General features: G+C 44.7%; 1 protein-coding gene and 1 long non-coding RNA gene across 5 annotated transcripts in view; one reads left to right on the top strand and one right to left on the bottom strand.

The window, feature by feature from the left end:
* GAS2 (growth arrest specific 2) overlaps positions 1-15,690 on the bottom strand; it is a 137,716-nt gene that overhangs the window by 51,089 nt on the left and 70,937 nt on the right. The gene's annotated exons all lie outside the window — the stretch shown is intronic.
* LOC137538322 (uncharacterized) lies at positions 3,288-14,825 on the top strand. Its single transcript, XR_011024750.1, has 2 exons — positions 3,288-3,397; positions 14,213-14,825. It is a non-coding gene; the product is annotated as an uncharacterized lncRNA (long non-coding RNA).

Genomic DNA, 15,690 nt, shown 5'->3' with positions numbered 1-15,690 from the left:
AACCCAAAATATAAACTTTCTTTTTTTCTCTTAATAAAAGTGTTGGTGCGGAGAGCTGCAATACCCCAAACCGGCAGAGGGTCCCGAATGCCTCGTAACTCCAGCTTCACAGACCACCCACACGCTTTATGTGAAGGGAAGGCGTGGTGGTAATATAGTTCTGTTATTTATTTTTATGTTCAATGCTATTTTCAAGGAAAACGGACAGAAGTTTACCAGATTCTTGTGCTACCGTTCCCTTCCTCCACTGCACAAGGCATATATATATATATACATATATATATATATATATATATATATATATATATATATATATATATATATATATATACACACAGTGGTTTGCAAAAGTATTCGGCCCCCTTGAAGTTTTCCACATTCTGTCACATTACTGCCACAAACATGAATCAATTTAAATTGGAATTCCACGTGAAAGACCAACACAAAGTGATTTACACGTGAGAAGTGGAACGGAAATCATACATGATTCCAAACATTAAAGAAAAAAAAATAACCGCAAAGTGGGGTGTGCGTAATTATTCAGCCCCCTGAGTCAATACTTTGTAGAACCACCTTTTGCTGCAATTACAGCTGCCAGTCTTTTAGGGTATGTCTCTACCAGCTTTGCACATCTAGAGACTGAAATCCTTGCCCATTCTTCTTTGCAAAACAGCTACAGCTCAGTCAGATTAGATGGACAGCGTTTGTGAACAGCAGTTTTCAGATCTTGCCACAGATTCTCGATTGGATTTAGATCTGGACTTTGACTGGGCCATTCTAACACAAGGATTTTTTAAATGTTTGGAATGATGTATGATTTTCGTTCCACCTCTCACGTGTACACCACTTTGTATTGGTCTTTCACGTGGAATTCCAATAAAATTGATTCATGTTTGTGGCAGTAATATGACAAAATGTGGAAAACTTCAAGGGGGCCAAATACTTTTGCAAACCACTATATAGTGCAGGCATGGGCAAACTTGGCCCTCCAACTGTTGAGGAACTACAAGTCCCACAATGCATTGCAGGAGTCTGACAGCCACAGTCATGACTCATAAAGGCAAATGCATTGTGGGATTTGTAGTTCCTTAACAGCTGGAGGGCCAAGTTTGTTCATGCCTGCTATAGTGTATACACACACAGTAGTGTGCAAACGTTTAAAACATTTTGAGCAAGTGTGAAAAAGTGCTGTAAACAAAGAATGCTTTAAAACACGTAAGTGTTAATCATTTATATTCATCAATCAATAAAATGCAGTGAAAGAACAAAGAAGAAATCTAAATCAAATCAATATTTGGTGTGACCACCTTTGCCTCCAAAACAGCATCAATTCTTCTAGGTACACTTGCACACAGTTTTTGAAGGAACTGGGCTGGTAGGTTGTCAAACATCTTAGAGAATTAACCACAGATCTTCTGTGGCTGTAGGTTTCCTCACATCCTTCTGTCTCTTCATGTACTCCCAGACACACTCGATAATGTTGAGATCAGGGCTCTGTGGGGGGCATATCATCGCTTCCAGGACTTCTTCTTTACGCTGAAGAGATTTCTGAGTGACTCTGGCTGTATGTTTAGGGTCGTTTTCCTGGTGCAGAATAAATTTGGGGCCAATCATACTCCTCCCTGATGGTATTGCTTGATGGATAAATATCTGCCTGTATTTCTCATCCGTGAGAACACCATTAATTCTGACCAAAACTCCAACTCTATTTGCAGAAATGCAGCCTCAAATTTTCAAGGAACCTCCACCATGCTTCACTGTTGCCTGCAGACACTCATTATGGCAATGCTCTCCAGCCCTTCGATGCACAAACTGCCTTCTGCTACAGCCAAATATTTCAAATTTTGACTCATCAGTCCAGAGCTCCTGCTGCCATTTTTCTGCACCCCAGTTCCTATGTTTTCGTGCATCCTTAAAGGGAATGTCCAAGCAAAATAAAAAAAAGGAGTTTCACTTACCTGGGGCTTCTACCAGCCCCATGCAGCCATCCTGTGCCCTCGTAGTCGCTCACTGCTGCTCCAGTCCCCCGCTGGCAGCTTGCCGACCTGGGAGGTCGGCGGGACGCATTGCATACATTTTTACGCATTCCTGCTAGGGCAGGAACATTAACACATACATTTTTACGCATTACTGGTTCAATGCGTACATTTTTACGCATTGAACCAGTAATGCGTAAAAATGTATGTGCTAATGCTCCTGCCCTAGCAGGAATGCGTAAAAATGTACACAATGTGTCCCGCCGACCTCCCAGGTCGGCAAGCTGCCAGCGGGGGACTGGAGCAGCAGTGAGCGACTACGAGGGCACAGGATGGCTGCCTGGGGCTGGTAGAAGCCCAAGGTAAGTGAAACTCATTTTTTTATTTTGCTTGAACCTTCCCTTTAAGTTGCTTGACCTTGTTTCCACATTGCAGGTATGGCTTTATGGCTGTAACTCTTCCATGAAGACCACTTCTGGCCAGACTTTTTAGGACAGTAGATGGGTGTACCTGGTCCCCACTGGTTTCTGACATTTTTGGAACTGATGGCACTGCTGTAAAAGGGTAAGAAGCTTGATGTGTCTCATCTGCTACACTAAGATTCCTTGGCCGACCACTGCGATCCTCAACATTGCTGGTTTCTTTGTGCTTCTTCAAAAGAGCTACCTATAAGAGTTGATAGTGATGCTGGTTTGAAAGCAAACAGTACAGTAGTAAAACCAAATATTGATTTGATTTAGATTTTACTCTTGTTCGATCAGTTTGCGCTTTGAAAACTGATTACAATAATCAATCATTATAATATTTCTAAAAGCATTCGATGTTTACAGCATTTTTCAAATCTGCCTAAATCTTTTGCACAGTACTATATATATAATTTCATATAAAAGTGAGTACATCTCCTACATTTTTGTAAATATTGTATTACCTTTTCACAGCACAGCACTTTGATACAATGTAAAGTAGTCAGTGTACAGCTTGTATATGAGTGTAAATTTGCTGTCCATCAAAATAACTCAACACCCGGCCATTAATATCTAAACCACTGGCAACAACAGTTAGTACACGCTTAAAGAGGAACTCCAGTGAAAATAATGTAATAAAACCATGCTTCATTTTTACAATAATTATGTATAAATGATTTAGTCAGTGTTTGCCCATTGTAAAATCTTTCCTCTCCCTGATTTACATTCTGACATTTCTCACATGGTGACATGTTTACTGCTGGCAGGTGATGTAGCTGCTGCTTGCTGTTTTGGCAGTTGGAAACAGCTATAAACAGCTACTGTATTTCCCGCAATGCAACAAGGTTCACAGACCGGAAACTGCCAGGAGTACCATGGTCCTCAGAGTTTCTTGTGGGATGGGTTTCACCACAATATCAGCCATACAGAGCCCCCTAATGATCCGTTTGTGAAAAGGTAAAGATTTCTCATGGGAAAGGGGGTATCAGCTACTGATAGGGATGAAGTTCATTTCTGGGCCATGGTTTCTCTTTAAGTGGAGTGTCAAATTCTGCCCAAGGTGCCATTATATTCCAGCACTGCCTTTACTCTCTTGGGCATGGAGGTCACTAGAGCGTCACAGGTTGTCATTGGAATCCTCTTCCACTCCTCCGTGATGAAGCTGGTGGATGTTAGAGACCTTGCATTCCTCCACCTTCCTTTTGAGGATTCCCCACAGATGCTCAGTAGGGTTCAGGTCTGGACACATGCTTGGCCAGTCCAGCACCTTTACCCTCAGTTTCTTTAGCAAAATTGGCATTGGGTGGTTGGTTCCCTTAATCTGTATAAGTATACTATAAGTCAGCAGTTCTGCATGTGTCATTTCGGACACATGGAAGGGATAACCTGCAATTACCTGCTTTAAAGGACACCTAAAGTGAGATGGATATGGATGCTGCCATATTTATTTCCTTTTAAACAATACCAGTTGTTTTGCAGTCCTAATGATCCTTGGCTGCAGTAGTGTCTGAGTCACACACCTGAAACAAGCATGCAAGTCAGACTTGAGTCAGAAAGATCTGATCTGCATGCTTGTTCAGGGTTTATGGCTAAAAGTATTAGAGGTAGAGGATTAGCAGGATTGCCAGGAAATATTCATGATTAAAAAGGATATAAATATGTCAGCCTCCATATCCCTCTCACTTCAACTGCCCTTTAAAGCAGCAGGGACCACCATACTATCCCAAGAAAAAACACATATATAAGTAGATAAATACTTGTTCTACTTACATGAAATATGCATTGTACTGTCCACATTTTGATTTCAGAGAATTTTATATAGTAAATATAAAGAAAATTGTTTCAGGCATTTTCCATCTTTACTGCCTCTGACTGAAGCAAATCCTAATCTAATTTTGTCCCTTACTCTTTTCTTTATCCTAGAAACTGCACTGTCATATCTAGCTTATCTTGTAAATACATAAATACATATGAGTACAGCATAGATCGTACTTCAGCAGCTTTATTTATGACAAGATTGATGACAACAGAAACTTTTATGATTATATTGGAATGCTTGCAATGCACGGTCAGGTTGCAGGCTGCATAATAAACACAGAGCAGTGGGCAAATGGAATTTCATTTTATGGCTGACACTCCTGCTTTAAAGCAGAGGCGTATCTAGAGGGGTGCAGACATGGCTCATGCCATGGGCGCCACAGCACCATGGGCGCCATGTCTTCCCCTTCGCTGCGCCCTGTGCCTTCCTGTCACTCAGAACTCAGATCAATTCTGTTATTTGGAGAACATGGCTACTTAATCTATGTATGTAGGGCTCACTTGGCTTAGTGTAAAGAGGACATAGAGGAAATAAGAGATATTTCCAAAAAGGTAACTTCAGCAATATCCCGAGCCAAAAAAACACAGGCAACCATAACACATGTACACAAGAGACGATGCAGTTTTTAGAGGGAAAAGTGGCTCCGACCAGGGGTGGGGGCGCAATTTCAGTGTGAGCCATAGGCTCTATATTACCCAGATACGCCCCTGCTTTAAAGAAAATCTGTAGCAAAAAACCTCCCCTAGGTGGTACTCACCTCGGGTGGGGGAAGCATCCAGATCTTATTGAGGCTTCCCCTGTCCTCATCGGTCCCACAACGGTGACGTAAATCCTCCCGGAGCGGCGGCGATGTAAATATTTACCTTTTGGCTCCAGCGCAGGCGCAGTATCCGGTCCTTCCCACGGAGAAAGACGGAAATAGCACATTTCCATCGGGCCGCTCTACTGCACAGGCGCAAGTCTCTTGCGCCTGTGAAGAAGAGCAGACCCGACGGAGATCGGCTATTTCCGCCTATCTCCGTCAGAAGAGCTGCAACAGCGCCCCCACTGGAGCCTGGAAAGGTAAATATTGAACAGGCTGTCGGGCCGCTGTTCGGAGGGCTGCGGCGAGACCCCCGTGGGACAGAGGACGGCGTGGGAAGCCTCATTAGGATCCGAAGGCTTCCCCCTCCCGAGGTGAGTACCCCCCAGGGGACGTTTTTATTGTTACAGTGTTTTAAGAAAGTTACATTGTGTTATGCCTAGTACACGCCATACAATTTTCTGTTAGATTTTTCTGTTAGATTTTCTGGAATTGGATTATTTTCTGTAAAGTACTGGTAGAGATTGGTCATTATCTCTGGTGCATTGTCTTCTGGTTATCTCCTGCTGAGTAGAACAATGCCTAATCGCTAGGCAGATAGATGGTTAGATAGATCATTTCCAACATGTCAGAAATTATCTATCTGGCAGGTAAAGGTGGCCATACACTTATAGATTTGCAGCAGATTCGACCATCAGATAGATTTCTGTCAGATACCTGTCAAGTCGAATCTGACAGGAATCTATTGGATGTGTGCCACACACTAGGAACAGCTTTCCAATAGATTTCAGAATGAAATCTACTGGAAATCTATTGAAAATCGATCTAAATCTATTATTTGACCATTAGATCCAATACAACTCTATGGGCCATCGATCTGCTGCCAGCAGCAAATCGACCTAGCTTTTCCATCCTGTCAGATAAATCAAATCGATCGAAATCAATCGAAATCGGCTGCAAATCGATCGATTTGCTGATTTGAAAGAATCAATTTCTGATCGGTCGATCGAGTCTATAGAATCGATCGATCGATGGCTGAAATCGACCAGTGTATGGGCCCCTTAACAGAAAATTGTATGGTGTGTACCTAGCATAAGGCTCCAGCAGTGAACAGAGTGTACATGATGCAGAATGGAGGTGATTATGTTGGGGAGGGGTGAAGGTAGAATCAGTGCATGAGGACTGGACAATAGTGGTTGGCTACACCATGTCTTTGGTAATTTTTTGGTGGTTTGGACACGAAGTAGCAGATTGGGTATCAGGCTGTGCAGCTAAGGGGTAGGAGGAGTACAGGCAATGCAGGGCCGGTACTATCATTGGGGCAACCTGGGCAATTGCCCCAGGGCCCTAGATCGCTCTCAGGCCCCCACCCAGGTCTGCCCCTAACTTAATAGCGGTCCACGTGGCTGGGGGGTGACCGGGTGGGCATAGCCGGCTCGGAGGCCCTGGGGGTTAGTACTGAAATTTGACAGTAACAAAGGGGTCCCTAATGCTGCTTGGGGAGGGGGGTGGGGTTGTCTGTCAGGGGGACCCCCCCAGTTTAATTTTGCCCGGTGGCCCCATTGTAAGTAGAACCGGCCCTGAGGCAATGCCTTGTACACATGCTAGATAAAAGTCTTTGGAAACGATTGAGCCATGACCAGCCATCAATCATTTGTTGAAAAACAGCCCAATGACATGAAGGCATAACGACCAACAACAGTCCATGGGCAGAATGACTGATCTATCGTGGTGGATCCGCTTGGCCAATCATTGTGAATGTGAGACTGTACGTATAATTGTTGTTGAATTGTTGGCTCAAGTACACATGCGGCATGAACATCAACAGGACATGTGCGTGTGTCACTCCTGATGCCGCATGCACGCTCGTTTCTTTGCAGTTTTTGCAACTCTGCCATTGCAGCATGCAGGTCACATTGCTCGCAAATGGTGGTCCCTCATCAGGATTCATTTGTACCAAGCGACTGTCACCTAGTCTACCCGACTGTTTGCTGGGTAAAAGCAAACCCAAAGCGGAAAAAAAGTATGATATAATGAATTGTAAGTGTAGTACGGATAACGACTAGAACATTAGTGGCAAAGGAAAGAGTCTCATCATTCTTTTTTCAGCTGTATAGCATTTTTTTTTTTTTTATAACATTGCATAATTGTGTAAATTCGCAGTTTAGAAAACATACTACATCGTTTAACCACTTCACCACTGAGGGGTTTTACCCCTTGAACACCAGAGCAATTTTTACCTTTCAGCGCTCCTTCCATTAATTCGTCTATAACTTTATTATTACTTATCCCAATGAAATGAACTATATCTTGTTTTTTTCGCCACCAATTAGGCTTTCTTTAGGTGGGACATTATGCCAAGAATTATTTTATTCTAAATGTGTTTTAATGGGAAAATCGGAAAAAATGTGGGAAAAAATTATTACTTTTCAGTTTTCGGCCATTATAGTTTTTAAATAAAGCATGCTACTGTAATTAAAACCCATGAAATGTATTTAACCATTTGTCCCGGTTATAAAACCATTTAAATTATGTCCCTATCACAATGTTTGGCGACAATATTTTATTTGGAAATAAAGGTGCATTTTTTCAGTTTTGCATCCATCCCTAATTACAAGCCCATAGTTTATGAAGTAACAGTGTTATACCCTCTTGACATAAATATTTAAAAAGTTCAGTCCCTAAGGTAACTATTTATGTTTTTTTTTATTGTATTTTTTTTTTTTAATTACAAAAAAAAAATAAAAAATGGGGGAGTGTGGGAGGTAATGAGTTAATTTATTGTGTAAATGTAATGTTTGTTTATGTAAAATGCTTTTAGGGTGTAGTTTACTATTTGGCCACAAGATGGCCACAGTGTGTTTGTTTACATGCGACCTGTAAGCGTCCTTCCGGACGCTTACAGGAAGCAGTAAGAGGCTGGGAAGATCACAATGATCGCGCTGTTTCTAATAGAAGCAGCACGATCATTGCGGGGGCTTAGATCAACGAACGGGAATGGATTTTCCCGTTCATTGATCTCCGTGCGAGCAGGCGGCGGCGTGCACGAGCGGCGGGTGCGCGCGCACGAGCGGCGGGAGTGCGGACAGCGGCGGTAGCGCGGAAGGTACGGATTTCTCCGTCCCTGGTTTTTTAGGGGGGGAAAAAGGGACGGAGAAATTCGTACCGCGGGGGTTTAAGTGGTTAAAGTGAACCTGAACTCTTGCATAGGACTCAAGAAAAACATAACAGAAATGCACCCTGTATGTATTTAGAGAGTTTAGCCTGTCTAATTTACCCTCATTTGTGTCCAATCACTAGTTGTAATTTGATCCTCCCCCTGTGTCACATGACTGCCTATGACATTGGCAGGTAAGCAGATAAGGCCATTTGAAAGCACAGGCTGTAAACAATATGTCTGCTTCCATGATTTAGGAAGTAGAAACTGTGCAGATTTATTTAAGGAGTAGTATCAGCTGTAACACAGACATGTTTTTTTTTTTTTTAAAGTTTATTATGCTGTTGTGTATCTTTTACAGCAGAGAGGAGTTCTGAGTTCAGCTATAAAACAAAGTAGAAATAATGACCCTTTGAACTTTTCTGCAGTAAAACCTCACCTCAAGCTGTCTCTCACTATTTCTTGGCTGATTACGTGCTTCAGAAAACAGGACTGCATGGACCCAAGTTGGATCAAAGAGCTCAGAGAAGCTCTTTTGCACAGATAACAACTGAAGTTTTCTTTAACTCTTCCTGTACTGAAAAACAACATGAGACTTTTCTTTGCTACTAATGTTCTATTTCTTAGCTGTACTGCACATACAATTCATTATCTCATACGTTTTTTTTTCACTTCAGGTTTGTTTTAAAGTGAACCTAAATTCTGTCCATAAAAATGAGATGAACTCAGATGAACTGAGATGAAATGGTCCAGGACCCGCCGGCGAACACTTCCGGTTTGGTCGGCACCTGCCGACAGGACAGGAGGCCGCAATAGCAGCATAGGGAGCGATATACAGGCTGGGAACGCGAACAATCACTCGCGTTCCCATGCCTGTCGGCCGGTGACGGCCAAACCGGAAGTGTTCGCCGGCGGGTCCAGGAGCATCGGAGCGGAGCTAAAAGGGCACCGATCGGCTGCAGGGGGCTGAGGGAAGCCCCAGGTGAGTAAATCTCATTTTTTACCCCAGACTTTAGGTTCACTTTAAGGTGGCCACACATAATACAATAAAAGGATTTGATTTTATAATTTGTCTGATCAATATTTATAAATATTCAGTGGCGTAGGATAGCCTGCCAGTTTCTTGATTTACAGATGCAAGCATTTTTTCAGTGTTTTAAACATTTTTTCCATGATTGGGGAAACGTGTGAGTGATACATTGCTCAGATTTTCAATCAATCAGAAAAATGAATTATATTTGAAAATACTAGTAAATATAAAAATAAGATATGGTGTATGGCCACTAATGCATATACAGTACATTAAGAGGGTAAAGCCTGCAATCCACTATAGTAATAGGGCCTAATATGGCATATACAAGGGATTACTTCCTGGTTGGAAATCTATCACACATTAGCAATCAATGGACGGTTTGGCATCATGCTATTTCAATTGGGCAGCACGATGGTGTACTGGATAGCACTCTTGCCTTGCAGCGCTGGGTCCCCGGTTCATATCCCAGCCAGAACACCATCTGCACAAAGTTTATATGTTCTCCCCATGCAGTGATTGAGCTATGGGTGCAAGTTTTACATTGCCCCCCCCCCCCCCCAAGCACTCTATATGTAACCCTTGATGTGGTGCCAAGGTCATCCACAGCATTAGAGGTGCAAGAAGGGGATGAGGAACAGTTTGCTAATGATTTCTACTATGCAGAGCATCTATAGAAGTGATTATTACCACCACAGGACCAATAAACAGCTAATACTTTCACTGAGGAAGAGCCCCATAGGGACCCTCTGGCCCAAGGGCCCTGATGCCGTCGCTACCTCTGCAACCCCTGTTGCTACGCCACTGTCCCCATCCCTGCATGGGTTTCCTCCAGGCACTCTTGTTTCCTCCCACATTCCAAAACATACAGATAAGGTAATTGCCTTCCCCCTACGTACAATACATATACAGACATGGGACCGTTGTAGGGTTAGATTATGAGCTCCTCTGAGGACAGTCAGTGGCAAGACAATATACTCTGTACAGCGCTGCGGAAGATGTCAGACTCAGCGCTATATGAATACTAAATAATAATAATGGGATTTCAGCAAAAACACGTTCTAAAATTGTTCAAACCACCCCCAAGCTTGTAACGATCTTCTGCTGCTGCTTCCCATGCATGAGTCATTTATTCCAGATGAACCTCTGCGTTTATCAATAATTCAATGGAAATCAGTTTACTGAGGTCTTCATTTTTAATCATTATTTGTTAAATTTGATGTCTGTATTGAAGCAAAGTCTGAAATGAGTTTAGTGGTTCAGGGTAGAAAGGAACATTACTGTATACAGATTAATGAATAAAATTGCTTATTTTGTACAACTCAATATTCATTTACCGTATTCATTTTAGTATTTATATAGCACTGACATATTACGCAGCACCAGGGCAGCCATCAGGGGGGGACAACTGACACTGCAGTGAGGGGCCCAGTGCTTCTGGGGGCCCTGCTCTCCCCAAAGCGCTGGAAGGGCCACATGTGCTGGCTGCGGGCCTGTGGCTCACTAACCAGCACACTGCGTACCAGCACTGAGAGAAGAGTGACATCAGCGCTGGAACGTGGGGAGCAGATGAGTGAGCCCGCTACAGCGGACTTTCTATACTGGGGCACCACCTATATCTGGCTACAGGGTACCTATACTGGGGCACCACCTATATCTGGCTACAGGGTACCTATACTGGGGCACCACCTATATCTGGCTACAGGCTACCTATACTGAGCCACCACCTATACCTGGCTACAGGCTACCTATACTGAGCCACCACCTATACCTGGCTACCTATACTGGGCCTGAAACCACCTATACCTAGCTACCTATACTGGGGCACCACCTATACCTGGGTACCTATACTGGGGCACCACCTGTACCTGGCAACCTATACTGAGGGCACCACCTGTACCTGGCTACCTATACTGGGGTACCACCTATACTTGGCTACTTATACTGGGGCACCTATAGCCTGCTACCTATACTGGGGGCACCTGTACCTGGCTAACCTATACTAGTGCACCACCCATACCTGGCTACTTATATTGGGGGAACCTATACCTGGCTACCTATACGGGCACCTATGCCTGGATACCTATACTGGGGGCACCTATGCCTGGATACTTATACTGGTGGCACCTATACCTGGCTAGGGCAGAAGGGGACAAGAGGTAACACAGGGGGGTAAAAGAGGCACAGGGGGAACAGAGGCAGACAAAAGAGGCACAGGGAGAATAGAGATGAGACAGGAACATGAGGTCACACAGAGGGACACAAAAGAGGCACAAACTGAGGTGAGACAGAGGGGGACAAAAGAGGCACAGTAAGAAAAGAGGGGGACAAAAGCGAAAGAATAAAGGATAAGAACGGACCTACAAGTCCCTATCTCATTGGTTAACCGGGGACTACCTGTATTTTGCTAGTATTTGGCTCCACCCACAACATGCCGTGGCCACGACCACCTTTTGCACCATCACGCTGTGCATGCCGCTTTCTACAGTGTCAGAGCCATGCACATTTTTCGCTGTAGCACACTGTGCGCACGGACACGGGGGTGGGGTGGCTAGTGAGCGGGCACAGCAACCAGTGGGTGGGCTCAGGGGGGGGGGGGGGGCAGGCCTGATGATTTGTGAGGGGCCCTAAAATTTCTGATGACGGCCCTGCGCAGCACTGTACAGGTGACAAAAAAAGGGGACAAAAGCCAGTGACAGGGGGGGGGGGGGATGAGACAAGGTGACACAGGGGGAACAGAGGTGACACAGAGGTGGACAAGAGGTGACACAGATGGAGACAAGAGGTGACACAGAGGGGAACAAGAGGTGACACAGAGGGGAACAAGAGGTGACACAGGGGTAACAGAGGTGACACAGATGGAGACAAGAGATGACACTGAGGGGGACAAAAAGTGACAGGGAAGGGGACAAGAGGTGACACAGGGGAACAAAAGAGGCACAGGAGGACAAAAGAGGCACAGGGGGACATGAGTTGACACATAGGGGGCCAAAAGAGACACGGGAACAGAGGTAACACAGGGGGACAAGAGTCACAGAGGAACGGAGCTGACACAGCACAGGGGGGACAAAAGAGGCACAGAGGGAACAGAGGTGGCACAGAGGAAACAGATTCAGGTTAAGAATGGACCTATACAGTTCCTGTATTATTTTGTTAACCGGGGACTACCTGTATTTTTGTCACTTTATTAGGTATGTCTTGCTAGTACTGAGTATGACATTTTTTGAGATTTTTGGTTCATATCGAAATGATAGCATCATGCACTTGGTTCCACTTACATCATGTCATGGCTATTTCCATTGTGCCCTGCTTGGGGCACAAGGGGGCCCCATGCTATCATTTTTGCAGGGGGCGCTATTAAGTCTAGTTATGCTCCTGCCTGCTTTCATAAAAATATCTCATAGTATAGAGGTTGTCAGAGAAGAGCTGTGACTGACAGCTGTGAAAGAGGACTTTTATTCAGTCATGTGGGGGATAAGACAACACATACAGCACCAGCTGACAGTTCATCCTTCAGGGCGCTTTCACACCGAGGCAGTGCCTTAGGCAAACGCAGGGGGGTAATTACAGCTGCCCAGAATCCCCCTCAGACCAGGGTTGGTGCAGTGTCTGGGCACAGGCACAAGTTGAGACACCAGAATATTTGCAGGTATCCTGCAGCTCACAGCACTGCCCCCTACCTTTCCCTGCTACAGTAGACTTTGGATGTAGCAGCAGCGTGTGTACAGAGCATGAAGCAGCTCTGGGAAACTTAACAGAGTCAGGTATGAGCCCTTCCCTGTGCCCTGCTGTGTGAAAGTTTCACTTTCCCTTTCATTAGCAATGTCGGCTGTCCTCATTAGTATCTGTATCCAAACTGCTCCTAATTGATCCTGTTGTCGATGAGGAGCAGATCGGACATTTAGGAAATAATCCTGTCAGTCGGACGGGAAGTTGCATTGTGTGTACCCAGCATGATGGATATCCATATTATTATACTGTAATGTGCGTGGCTGAGGAAGACCTTTCAGGAATCCCCCCCTTGAAAATCCTGGGTTTGCCCCTGAGTGCGGTATTATTACTACACACCACCGCCGTGCGATTAGAGTCTATGGTGACAATTATACTGTAACGTTATGGCGCGACAGAATTGACATCCCAGACGCAGGTCAAGAACTACGTTATTGCGCGGCTTCTGCGTCGAGTTGCGGTGATCTGTGTCGGCCGGGAAGTCTTGTTAGTCTATAGAGATGAGTTAATTTGTCAAAAAAATCACTGTCGCGGCGCGCATGTGCAGAAGCATATTTTAACAATACGCTTTTATGCACTTCCTCATAACCAAGACAGGAAGTGATGGCATGCACTGCATTGATAACGCTGGCCTCAGGGCTCAAACCCACTAGCAGCGTTTTCTAAGCGCTAGTGATTTGAAAAAGCTCTTGCTAATGCAATGCTATGGTGGATATTTATAAAATCACACCACTCAAGTGGGATCACACCCATAGCATTACATTAGCAAGAGTTTTCAAACCACAAAACACTCAGAAAATTGCTCCTAGTGGGTTCCAGGCCTAATGCTTGATACACACGGTGTGTTCCCGCACTCGATTTCCCGCTCGATTCCCGTCGATTCGTTTATTTCTAACATGTCCAATTTGCATTTCGATGGATTGTACTGGGAGATCAGTTTTGCACTGATCTCCCAGTACGACATTACTAGAAATTCATGCAAAACCAGTGCAAAAGTCTTCTTATTTTGAAAGTAGTGAATTTACTCTCAGAACACATGCAGATTACAACTGTAATGAAATGGGTATGAAATAAGAAGGAAAAAATGCATAATTGCTTTGATAAATCTGGCCCTATGAGTTTATACTGCAAAAACTAAATTCAATGAAATGCAATTATAAAAATGAAGCATAAACCGGGGCTTTGAAACAAATCTGGAATAAGAAATATCTTTATTTTTCCCATTTATACGACAGCATATTCCACAGAGGCTTACAGGACCCAGTGACTGGGGCGTCTACGTCAGCAGCTAACCCAAGCATGGCACTCCTAACTTTAAAGGGTAGCATCACGTTGTGAAGAAAGATGATAAAACTGCATAAACAGGCTTTCTATTTTGAGAAGAGTACAGCGCTGTATTGTAGGTGTGAGTTTCCCCTTCTCTATCGGCTCTGATCAGACACATGACAGCCCATCACGCCTGGCGAATAAAGAGATGATATTTCCAGCAGGCGCAGATAGCGGCGGAGGCGGATCAATGGGCGCTCTGTGTCCGGAGATGAAAGGCCTCCTATCCTTCAGCGGCATGACACGAGATACTCAGCGCTGCCTCCTCCTCCCGGCCTCTTTGTGTAAGCGACTCCCCTTATCGTCCCGCCAATCTCTGCTATTGTAACCGAGCCGCCATGATGGAACGCTCATGGGATACGTGCCCTGTCTCGTCGCCACTTGCTGCCACTCAGCGGGAACGGCTACATCGTTCTATTACATTTTACGGCTGGCAGAAGTTTTCTTGACTTTCCGCCAATGGTTTCTCAGGCTTTATTATGAAATTTCCACTTTCATTAAAACGATGCTATAAACGTATATCGGTGGTACTCGAGTCATTTTTGTAATTTTTTATTTTGTAATTTTAAGGTTATTAGAAAAAAAATCTTTCCATTTTAATTAAAGGAAACCTGAGACAATAAGAAGAAAAAGTTTATACATACAGTACCTGAGGCTTCCTCCAGCCCACGTCCCGCGAATCGATTTCTTGCCGTCTTCCCATGCTGCGTGGATTGAAGATGACCCATTTCCCTCCTGTCGCTAGGAGAGTTATAGCCTGCGCAGTACTACTGCCATGTGAGCGGGATAGGGGAGTGCATGAGGCCGACCCTAGCCTGCCCTGACTGGCGAAATTGCTGGGATGCCTAGCAGACGATCTAAGCAGCATGGGAACATGGCAATGGATCGATTAGCCTGATGTGGGCTGGAGGAAGCCACAGGTGTGTATACAGGGCCGGATTTGTACTCTTTACCGCCCAAGGCCACTGTCATCAGCCGCCCCCCTCCAGTACAGATAGCCAGATGCCCCTTCCCCCTACCTTCAGTATAAGTAGCCCGTTGACCATTCCCTGTATAGGTACCCAGATGACTCCCCCCCCCCCCCCTCCTCAAGTGTAGAAAGCCTGATGACTCCCTTCCCTCCAGTATATGTATCCTGATGACCCCTTCTCCCCTTCCATTTAGTATAAGAAGGCAGATAACCCTCCCCCATTCTGTATATAGAGCCTGATGACTCCCCTCCAGTATAGGTAGCCAGCTGATCCTTCCCTTCCCCACAGTACAGCCTGCTGCCCACCCGCCCTTGATCCTGTGGTGTCCTAGGCTATGGCCTATGTGGCCTTGGCTTAAATCCGGCCCTCTATGTATAAAACTTTTTTTGTTTTTATTGTCTAAGGTACACTCTAAC

This window comes from Hyperolius riggenbachi, chromosome 11, assembly GCF_040937935.1.
Source record: "Hyperolius riggenbachi isolate aHypRig1 chromosome 11, aHypRig1.pri, whole genome shotgun sequence".
Classification (NCBI taxonomy): Eukaryota; Metazoa; Chordata; class Amphibia; order Anura; family Hyperoliidae; genus Hyperolius; species Hyperolius riggenbachi.
This window is presented reverse-complemented; position numbering and strand designations above follow the sequence as displayed.